Below are 11,652 nucleotides of genomic sequence, written 5' to 3' on the forward strand. Positions count from 1 at the left end.
TCCTATATTTATGCGCACGATACCTAGCGACGACTCGGACCACATATTGTCACAATGCTGAAGTACATATTGACGTTTTAAACGTCCCCAGTTGTATCAACCGGGACAATCAAATGATATAATAATCCCATAAAATCAATATCTTCCGTCGCTTTGCCAACAATTTCGACGAGGACTTGCAAGGGATTTACGCCTTTACGGTCTAGGCCAGATCGGGCAATGTACACGGCGACTGAGTATTGCTACGATGATATTAAGCAGACTATAAACGGGTTTCTGTACTTGCTACCGATATTACCCCTTTAACAAGTTATACAGCAGTAGCCAACATCCCAATCGCACGGATTTGGTTTTCATGATACAACAAACATATGAAATTAAGATTGACCCCGTACGCCTGCTAGATGTTTTACATCAGACAACGATATCAATTTAATCGGTTGGTTGAATAAGCATCAGTCGCTGACTACCTACATGTAGGGTATTTCGCTCTTGATGTTGTGTGATTGCGGGTCAAGCTCACAGACAGCGTCGCTAAATATTCACAAACGAAAGCTAGATATTTCGAGCAAACTTTTGTAACAAAACAAGTCAAGTTTTTGAGATTTTCAAGGTGCATGCTCGTTTAGTGTTGATTTTTCTGCTGCCAGCACCATGAATAGAGTGACCCGCAGTTAAAATGCAATAAATTTCAACCAACGATGAAGTGAAAATTTTAATATATGAAAAAGGATTCACAGTGCAGAACCTACCGAGGTTCGTTTGTGAACGTAAACCTCAAAACTTCCGAGGTTCACACACAGAACACGAGCGTGAGCCTCACGTTCACACCATCCCTACTTCCTTCGCTCCTATTTGCGTGTATGTATAAATTTGGATTAAAATGCACTATATTTATACCGTGGTAGCCTAGCCCTATAAGACTTTAGGCTATAGACAATACACAATCAATCAGGTTTATTAATATTTTCATCGTTTCAAAACGTCACAAGACTGCGATACAATGAAAAGATAGGAAGGTGTCCAAATAACTTGGAGTAGCATTTAAGATCAGACACCCACCTTAGCCTAGGCGAAGTAAATAAGAGGCATGCACAGTTGCACACTATAGGGCTGTTCAAAATTAACTTTTTTTTCTGGATTCCAGCCATTCAGTCATTTAAATTGTCAGGTTACCCTGAAAAAACGCTGCTCACCAAATTTGGTTCAATTCTAACAAGTATAGGGCTCCGCAGATCCAATTAAAAAATTCAATTTAAACTGGAAAATTAAAAAAAAAAAAAATTTTTCTGTCAACCCCATGAAATTGTTCAGCTGTCTTCAGAGACGATGCAAAACAAATTTGACTCAATTGATTGGTGGATTACCCGAGGTTTATCAACGAAAAACTCCAATAACTCCGCTTCTACTAGTTCAGTGGTTCCCAACCTTTTTCGACTCATCGCCCCCTTTTGAAGCTCCACACCGGTCATCGCCCCCCAAATATTGGGAACCAACAAACAGCACTTCGTCAGGCCCCCCAAAACGTTGGGCCTTGACCCCATAGGGTGGTAAACCAGACCCCCCTCAGCCTGTGGGCTTTTTGTCGCTACATATCGGCTACACCCTATTTCATGTACTGTTTGGGGGTAATCACCGTATTTCGCCTAAACGCGCGAAGCGCGACAAATTTTTATAATTCATGTTCGAATCGGTCAGTATGATCGGGAATTGCATATATATTGCTATCAATTTTTCCTCTTTCTGCTCTCGTAATCTGATTTTCCGGTAGAGCTGAGTGTGGTGTGTGTTGAAAAAGATATAATAATTAAACATCTTCGGGCGGAATCGTTGTTATATTAACTTCGTTACAGACGATACTAATTACTAAAAGACGCACATGATTTCAAATTGGTATTTCTTTACTGGCTCATAATTTTTCCTTTCGGGATGGCTTTTGTCCGGTAGGGTTAAGGTCACCAGGACAGGAACATTCGACGCCAGCCATTGAGGTGCCTATGGACAATCAAACATATATGTATATATATATATCGAAGTTTTCGGTCAGCACAAGGGCATTCCTTTTCGGCCAAGGTCTTCTCGCTGCTGATCGTTCTGGCACACTTCTCGGAGTCGCATGTTACATGGCCTCTAACTTCATATGTCTTGGTGCGTCGTGGCGCAGTAATGGCCGACGCCGAAGTCTCCCATTTCCATAAATCATGCGTATTTTTGTTTGGTGACGGGTACCCTAAAACCAAGATATATTAAATCGCGCCCAGCGCGAAAAATTTTTGAAAAAGTTGCATAAATTTCTAAAAAAATACTCCATAATTTATGTTAATTCACGAAATAATATTGGGATCCTTCGAGTTCGGGCCCCACCCCCAATTGCGGGTTTGGGGTGCAGCAGTTACAGTCCCGACTCCCAAATAGCCGTTTTAACGCGCCATCACCCCCTATCGCCCCCTTCGTTGTTTTCACCCCCTATCGCCCCCTTCATCCGTTTGCGCCCCCTATCGCCCCCTTCGTTATCCCCCCCCCCCCTTAGACCGCCAAATCGCCCCCGGGGGGCGATATCGCCCACGTTGGGAACTACTGTACTAGTTGGGATTGAGTCAAATTTGTTTTGCATCGTTTCTGAAGACAGCTCAACAATTTCATGGGGTTGACAGAAAAATTTGATTTTTTTTTAAATTTTACTGTTTAAATTAAAATCTTTAATTGGATCTGCGGAGCCCTATACTTGTTAAAATTGAACCAAATTTGGTGTGCAGCGTTTTTAGGGTGACCTGACAATTTAATGACTGAATGGCTGGAATCCAGAAAAAAAAACGTTATTTTTTAACAGCCCTAATGCACACTGAATGAAAAGTAATGCAGAGAATATAAGACGCAAGCGACAAAATGAGGTGGCATGTGGCGGAGGGCGAGGTCGATGTTTGGTCGTGGTCCGGTAATCCTGAAGACTGGCTAGTATTCATTTAGAAGAAATTGTTTGTATTTCGACTTGAATGCGGACATGCTCGACGACTGTCGGATAGCCGGCGAGATGCTGTTCCACAATTGGGGTCCGGCAATGCGTTTTCTTGTATTCAGTCCTGATCATATGGTATAGTTGTTCTTCGTTGACGCGCGTGTGCTGTACTTATGCGCTGTTGTCTCCGAGGTGAAGTAGTCGTTGAAATTTGAGGGACATTGACCGCAATGGAACTGATGCATAAACTTGGCAATTTCTAGCTTCCTCATATCTTCTAAGTTTAGAACACCAAATCTTTTGAGAAGCGATTTATCAGTTGCACATCAAGGCTCCCGTGGGGCTTTGGCAATGATACGGATGTTCCGATGTTGAAGTTTTTGCAGTGGGTCAATTGTATTCTTGCAGGCAGCACCCCAACTAAGAATTCCGTATTGTAACTTTGATAGGAATAGAGTGTTGAAGAGTATCAACAGCACGCTGACTGACAGAGTGTAGCTAAGGCGGCGAAATAGACCACATACCTTCGATAGTTGTTGTTTGAGTGATTTTATCTGACTCTTCCAGGACATGTCCGAATCCAGTAAAATACCAAGGTATTTATCATTTTTAATGTTGGAAATTGGTTGGCCAGCGATGTCAACGGTTAGGTTATCGCAGGAGTTCACGACCAATAATTGGGATTTCGCAGCGTTAACCCGAAGGTTATTATGGGACGGCCACTCAAGTAATTTGGGCATTTGATCACGGGTGACGGCATTCAAGCTTGCGGTAATAGGTGCGTGAGATAGGAGGTGAGTATCGTCAGCGAAGAATGTGGTATTCAATGATGAGGTTTCAAAGATATCATTGACATATAAAGTAAAAGGGACAGGTCCAAGAACAGAGCCTTGCAGAACACCACAGGTAACAAGGTGGGGGGAGGACAAAGTGTTGGATATCGAAACCATTTGATATATCCTAGTCAGGTAGCTTTTCATGAGCTCTAGTCGTGGACCCCGGAACCCGTAGCGCGCCAATTTCGAGAGAAGAATACTGTGATCGACGCAGTCAAACGCTTCTTGTAGATCAAGAAAAATGCTACACCCCACACTTCGTTTCTCCAAGATGTCATATTAGTACATAGACATAGTATAAGTTTGAGGTAGGTTCAGGTTTCGTGTGCTCTGGGTGTGTATTCACACCCGTATATCAGGGGTGGTGGTGGTACGCGGGCGGAAATACACACTCTTTTCAGTAAGAGTGTTCCTATGCGTTGCCAGAATTACTCTGACACTGTTTCTTGAATTAGTTCCGTGATATTTCTATTATTCTCAAGATCCAAATCGCTTTGAATTTCGTTTCGATTCCCTAATGTGCCCCGCTATCAAGTTCAGTCAGTAGTACAATATTGAATAGTGCTGGTGAATAGGATACAATTCTGAGTATCTGATGCGAGTCAGCCTCGATTGGATTTACCTCATAACCGCTTGCGTGTCTTGCGCGGATGAAAATAGTAGACGCGTTGATTGGTATTATCTTTACCTGATTGATTGATTGATTGAAATAAGAATATGCTTGAACGACAGGCGAACGAGAGAATGAATGAAACTCAGCATTTCCTGTAGTGTGTAGGCGAAGATAATGAATCAGAGGCACGGGACGAGTCGGCGTTTAGCTGCTACGATAACTGCGTCAAGCTGTATAGATGTGTGTCTTCGTTGTAAGATTACAGCTGTAGACCCTATCTAGAGTGTCCATTGGGATTAGGCTTTGCTCTGAATATTGGGTTGCAGACGTAGCAAGGAGACTATAATCGGTTTACTGCCTATTGCTGCTACTGCATTGAAGCTGCGAGAATTTCATTTTCGTAACGAAACAGGTTCTGCTTTTGCTAGGTATCTAGAGGAGGCCGTGGAGAAACAGGAAATGCAACTGGAAGTAAGATAGCTAGTTTGTTTCAACCGAGCTTACCAAGTTACGAAGCTTCATAGCACTCCTGTAATTCTCACGGTCTTTTGTTTGGTTCACGTAGTGGACGTTTACTTCATAGTCACTGAAAGCATTTCGTGTGCTAATACCTATCGGCGCAACACTTTTCCAGCACTTATGCACAGGGAAGAAGTTGTTGATGATATGAGACTATAGGAATACGGACACTATACTGGATCCTTATATTGTCGCAAATAATTGAGATGGTGTAGCCGTGTAACGTCTATTTTGTTGATCTTAGCATATAACAAATTGAGCAGTGGTGTGGCGGGATATTTTCAATTACCATATGGAGTCGCCACAGAATAGATTGCGGCCCATTGCTTTCGAATTCAGATCCATTGAAATACCTTTGTGCCTTCTAGATCTCAAGAACATTCAAAACTTCAACTATATAGTACAAGCTGAGCCCAATAACATCACCCAAATTATAGTGTCATTGCTTAGCTTCATATTTGTATTCAATGATGATGGATCCCTTCTGAAACGAGGGATTCGTTTGTTACTTGCATAAGCGCCTATGCTTTCCCTTGATGAAAACAAGGCATGCAGGCTACAGCGATTTCCTTCACCATAAAGCAGTCATGCTTTAAAACAGGGGTGGGCAATTATTTTCCTCCGCGGGTCAAATGAGAAGTAGAAAATACGTTGGCGGGCCGAGTGAAAAATTTCAGCTATATTCTCCAGCGTATTTTAATTTTATTTCTAAATTGCATTGTTAGTAAATGCTACTCAGTGAATGTGTTAATATTAGGTAATGGCAAATTGACGGTTAATTAAAAATTTGCCGGTTAATTAAAAAATATCCATTTGCTGTCGTAATTGGAAACAATGTTAAACATGATACATATTTAACTCTCTTCAAACCCTTATACACGTTCTGCTATTAAGACTCTAAAACAGTGGTTCTCAAGCTTGTTTAGGCACACCTTTCTTTATGATAGTGAAAAATTTCGCGCCGCCTTATCATTATATTACAAAATATTAAAAAGTGTAACCAGAATGCTTGCAATTCTAACGGATAGTTTGATGACATGGAAGGTTCTGGCTGTTGATGCGAGAATTCTGGAATATAAAAGTCGGAGAATACACAGAGCATAAACGATATGCTGGAGGTGAATCGCGCGGAGCGCGAAAAATCTTTTCGGTAAACCTTGGCTTCGCGCCTCCCTTCTGATGCTTTAACGCCCCCAGTTCGAGAACCACTGCACTGAAATGTATATGGAATAATACGAAGCTCGTTATTTTTGTTCGCTACCTTCCGAGCAGTGTGCACTGTGCAGCTTAAAAGCCCGTATATGTTGCGCGAAGCTTGCAGTTTTTTTGAACTGCGCCCTCCCTTGACCACGTGTTTCGTGTTTTTGTCATAAGATCGAATTTAATTAATATCCCTAATCTCGGCGACATGCTCGGCAAAAACTAAAAGCACGAGTTTACCCCTGAATTCATTATACAAATATTTAGTGCTCTAGTCTTAACCTGAACCTTTTCCGGCTTTTTTGGCATGCCCGTTGATAATTTATGGGTGATAGATATGATGAGTCATATAGTAATCGCGAGTAGTGATTGGCTTGATTTACGAATAGGGGATTTGAAAACGTATAACGTATCAATTTGAAACACATGCCGTATAATGCGTATAATGTGACATTGTCACAGTGACAATGGCAACAAAGAAGGTTTGAACTAAACTATGGAAAGAGTGATTTCTTGCGACTTCAATCGCTACTCACACTTTGCCACATTGCCTTTATTTGAGTCCGGATAACACATGCGAGGTGCGTAAGGCAGCGTAATCGTGGCATATTAATAAACAGGCTACGAATTAAACGAAATTCCTGTTCATTTCATACAGCCTATGGTTTTAGTATTCAAAAAGCAAGTTTTATGTTCTGAATTCCAAGCAACCTGTCGCGGGCCGCACTTTGCCCAGGTCTGCTTTAGAACCGTGGTTCTCAACCTGGGGGTGGGGCATGAAAGCATCTGAAGGGGGCGTGAAGAAGCGGTCAACTGAAAAAAATTTTCGCGCCCTGCGCGATTTATCTCCAATTCACTCGTGTTTCTATGTATAGACCGATTTTCATATTTTTGAATTCTCTCAACAGTCATAACCTGCTATGCCATCAAACAATCTGTTGAGGTTGCTAGCATCCCGGTTGGATTTTGTGATATGACGATAAAGGGGCCGCGAAATTTTTCACTGTCATAAAGGGGTGCGTGTCTAAAAAAAGGTTTTGTGAAGCAGCTGTTTGTTCATCATGTATTTCGTAACTCAACAGTCAACATACTCTGAATTATTTTGAATCATTTTCTGACAACCTACCTACAATGTGCTTTCATAATCGCTGCCGGTAGCGGACTCCTTAAAGGGGCACTGCGCTCTAAAAATGATGTGGTCTCAAATTGAAGGTAAAAACGAACAAAAATTTTTGGCCGCGGCCATTTCCTTCAGAACGCCACCGTAATGGAGCTGCAATTTATTCAAATTTCTACAAGACCAGTTGCCACGGCTGCTTAACCCGTTACATGGCACGATATCTTCACCGTCGCACCTGCTCGACGCGATTAGGCAGTCACGCAGAGAACGAATTTTAGATAGTTGTCAGCCGATGTTATGGAGGAAATGTGTCCAAGTTTCGTTCTCTGCGTGACTGCCTTATAGCGTCGAGCAAGTGCGACGATGAAGACATCGTGCCATGTAACGGGTTAAGCAGCCGCGGCAGCTGGTCTTGTAGAAATTTCAATAAATTGCAGCTCCATTACGGTGGCGTTCTGAAGGAAATGGCTGCGGCCAAAAAATTTTGTTCGTTTTTACCTTCAATTTGAGACCACATCATTTTTAGAGCGCAGTGCCCCTTTAATGAGATCCCCTAATCAGCAAGCTGCTGCTGTCGTGATCATTGAAGCATAGCGTATTAGAAAATCAAGAGCCGTGGTTTCGTGATTACTAGTATTCTCGCAGTTCAACGGTCGATGGCGCGCCCATTCTTCAGCAGCTACTTTCAAACGCTTTACACGAGATCTTAACGGCTTTCCTTTGAGATTCTTTTTGGCCCATTGCTGGTTTTTATCAATAATCTATAGAATAAGACATTACATCGGAGTATTTTGAAGATTTTCCAAATTATGGACAGCCCTACTACTCAGTTAGCTTCGTCAGTTTTATGCGTTTAATTTCGTCAATGAGACGCAAATAGCGCGCCTGCTGGCTTTCTTTCTCTGCCTAATTATCCCAGAACTCTGTTGTGCCCAAAGGACATTGTAAAGTAAACCATAGAACAGGGACGGGCAACATACGGCCTGGGAGAAGGATTTTGAGCGGCACTCACTGTTTCCGGTCTTACGTTATAATGTGGCTCTCAGTCGAAGAAAGATGGCCATCAAACTACTTGCTCTGTTCGGGTCTACACTACATCCGATTGCGAGCAAATATTTTCGACCATAAAAACGAATAAATAAATCTGCGTTCAAATGTAACTGATGCTCACGTGCATTCTTTACCAGGGGTTTCTACGTCCGCCATGCATCCAGAGTTTAAAGAACTTGTCGACAGCTTTGATCGAACACAGATCTCATAGATCTCAACATCGATCGAAGTATACATTACGTTGATAAATTTATTAAATCATGTTTTTGGCTCTATGGTTTCGACTTCAAATTTACATTAAAGACGATATATTTATTGTCTAGGTGGATAATGACACGAATAATGTATCGATTCACGAATCCGGCCCGCCAAATGCTTTATTTTCCTATATCCGACCAGCCGACTGGAAAAGTTGCCGGTCCCTGCCATAGAAGAATACGTCTATCTGTTTTAGCATTAGGGTTAGGTATATCCAATTGAGTAGACCAAGGGTTCTCGACCCGCGACATCTTTCATTATGAATGCAATTACTACTGGCAAGGTATTGTTACATTTTAGCTACTTAGCTCTCTTATCGCACCGTCTCTGTTTCGTTATAATGACTCATTCTCTGATGTGTTCTGGTTTCTTGATATAGGCTTGAGTTATATTGTAATTGTCAATAGACGAAATCCCAATAGTTTGGTTACTTTACTATTCTTCGAAATGACAATTACCGTCTGAATCCCGAGTCATATGACTTGGTAATGACTCGAGTCCAAGTCGAGTCAATACACAGATTGACTAGAGTCGAGTTGAGTCATTTCCGTATTCTGCGAAAATGACTTGGGTCAGGTGGAGTCATCAAAAACCTGTTTGTAACTCTCCTGGAACAATGAATTTGCTTTCTCAGATATAAATGGAAAACCGATGTGTCATATTTGTCGAAGAACAGTTGTCGTAATGAAGCGTAGAATATTACAATGATACCACGACAGTTTATTCTATAGTTATACGTATCGCCCGATCTTAGAAAACGTAGCTAGCTATGTGTCAAGCCAGGCATTCCATATGTCGAGGCATTGTTAAAATTGCCGACGACGTTACAGACGGATCGTTCTTAATTGCTTAGAATATCGCTAAACTCAGGAAATCTGCTACAGAAGGTGTGATTTCAATCAAACTACAGCGACTTCATACCATTAGCCGTTAGAATGCATAAAATGTACTAAGTGCCCTCATGCGACTGGCAAAGTAGTCTAAATTTAATCGTAGCCCACAAATAGGCCGTACACGATAATGTTTTGCGGCCCGCAGGGTCTCTTGCTGTTGAATTGCGACCCGTTATACAAGTGAAGTTGAAAAACCCTGGAGTATAGACGTACTAAAGTCCGTGCACGAGAGGGTTAACCTCGTTTCCTTATGTTCGGCATTTTCAGTGATTACGTACAGCACACAGAGTGCAGAGCCCTCTGTCTTTTGATATTGGGATGGGATATGCTAAATATGCAAATGCCCCGCTCTTAATCTCTAAAGACCACTTTACGATTCTACTGGAACGCCCGGTGATGTAGTGTTCCCTCTTGATTAATATCCTTATACGGATACACGAGCAAAATCCACTCTAAACTGTATTGTCGGTATAGCCAAGCCATAGTCTCGTCGGGGTGTACGAGAAAATACTAATCTTTTTGAAAAAGTTGTGCGCACGAATCCAGAGTTGACTACTGTCTCATTATATATTCGGTGGCGGTCTGTGATCCACGTATTGTATGGGCTTGTTACCAGTGTTTGGTTCCGTTCCGTGTCGCGTTACGCGTATTTACCTGGATTCATTGTGACGTTTTTTTATGGTATGTACTACTATAGATAACTAACCTACGGATAGATAGACAACACCCGTCGTCACGCTTGCTTGCTCGGAGGAAAATATACTGGTTAGTTATCTATACTACGACTTAGCCACGGCTCTCTAATGCGGAGGCCAATCCGCAAACGCACGGGGTGACGGAAACCGAGATACGTGCCTTCGCCCCGACATTCGTGTGCTGACAAAGAGATCAAATGCACGAGGCCCAAGTACAGATACAGACAATCCATATGTCACAATCACGATCAATCTAGGTTGTTGTTGTTGTTGTTTATTGAAAGAAAAATTTGGCGCTTATCAGCTGTTGGTCTTTAGCGCCACGGTCAATAATGGCGTAAGAACATCAATCTAGGTAAAACACGCATAGTGACGGAGCCCAACACGAGCAATCTTTACGCTTCATAGTGTCTTAACCTAGTATGAACGAAGTAAACATTACCATTGTGAAGGATACTTTTAGGAAGCAGACGACGCTTGTAACATCCGTTTATAATGCATTGCTACTATGCAGTAGCTCCTTATGTTTTGTTGCATACGCTGGGAAATTTCGGTGGATCCAACAAAACCGTTAACTTTCGGCGCTCGGGTGCGCATAACCTATAGGTATTTTTACGTATAGGTATTTTTACGTGGTAACTCTTAAGCTAAAAATGAACGCGTGAGACAGTTTTATCCAAACGCGAAAAAGGCAGACCGTAAAAAGTGTCATGATGACGAGAGTCAAATTCATGAGGAAGCCGGCAAATAGCGCCGACGTGGCGAGCGAGCTCCGCCCTTTCGATCGGTTGCCTAGATAAAAAGAGCTATTCCCAGCTGAGAACAATCCTGTGATGAATGGAACATGTTTCTATTAGTTGCTTGAGGAGTAATGTGAATGGAGACCGCTTCTTTCCAGTATACTTATCCAGAAAGATATCGATTTTGTCTCGTTGGACTCCATTAGTTTAGTTTGGGAAAATCAATAGATCACAATGTGATCAACTTTCGGCGCCGCCTCTTTGATAATGAAAGTCTGAATAGTCAGTTCTAAAACATAGCTTAGGAGTTTATTCTTTAGCTGGGTATGTGAGCAATATACTCTAGGCCAGGGGTGGGCAAACTTTTGAGCTCGCGGGCCGCATTCAACATCTGAATCCATTCGCGGGCCGCACTATATAAAATTGGGATTATAAACCCAAGCGCAATATTGGTATTTGATTATATGGTGAGAACATGTACAATGTACAATGTACATGCTTATTTATAACAAACCAAGCATTTCGTTGATGATATCGTACATGCACCAGAAACAGTGGCGAGATTTCATAGGTTGGTCGACCTCAACAACCAATTTGTAAAAACTATAGGGATGAAAGTCGGTGGTACCGATTTTTAAAATAGGATTAAAATTTAATCTGTCAGCAGCGATCGGTTCATAGATTTGTTAATTCCACTTTTGGTTCAATTCCTGGATACACAATGCTGACAGCATCATAACCATGTTAGCTTCAAACACGCTTCTATTGTGTG

The sequence above is a fragment of the Botryllus schlosseri genome, chromosome 11, assembly GCF_051294905.1.
Source record: "Botryllus schlosseri isolate E-star chromosome 11, Bs_hap1, whole genome shotgun sequence".
NCBI classification, from domain to species: domain Eukaryota; kingdom Metazoa; phylum Chordata; class Ascidiacea; order Stolidobranchia; family Styelidae; genus Botryllus; species Botryllus schlosseri.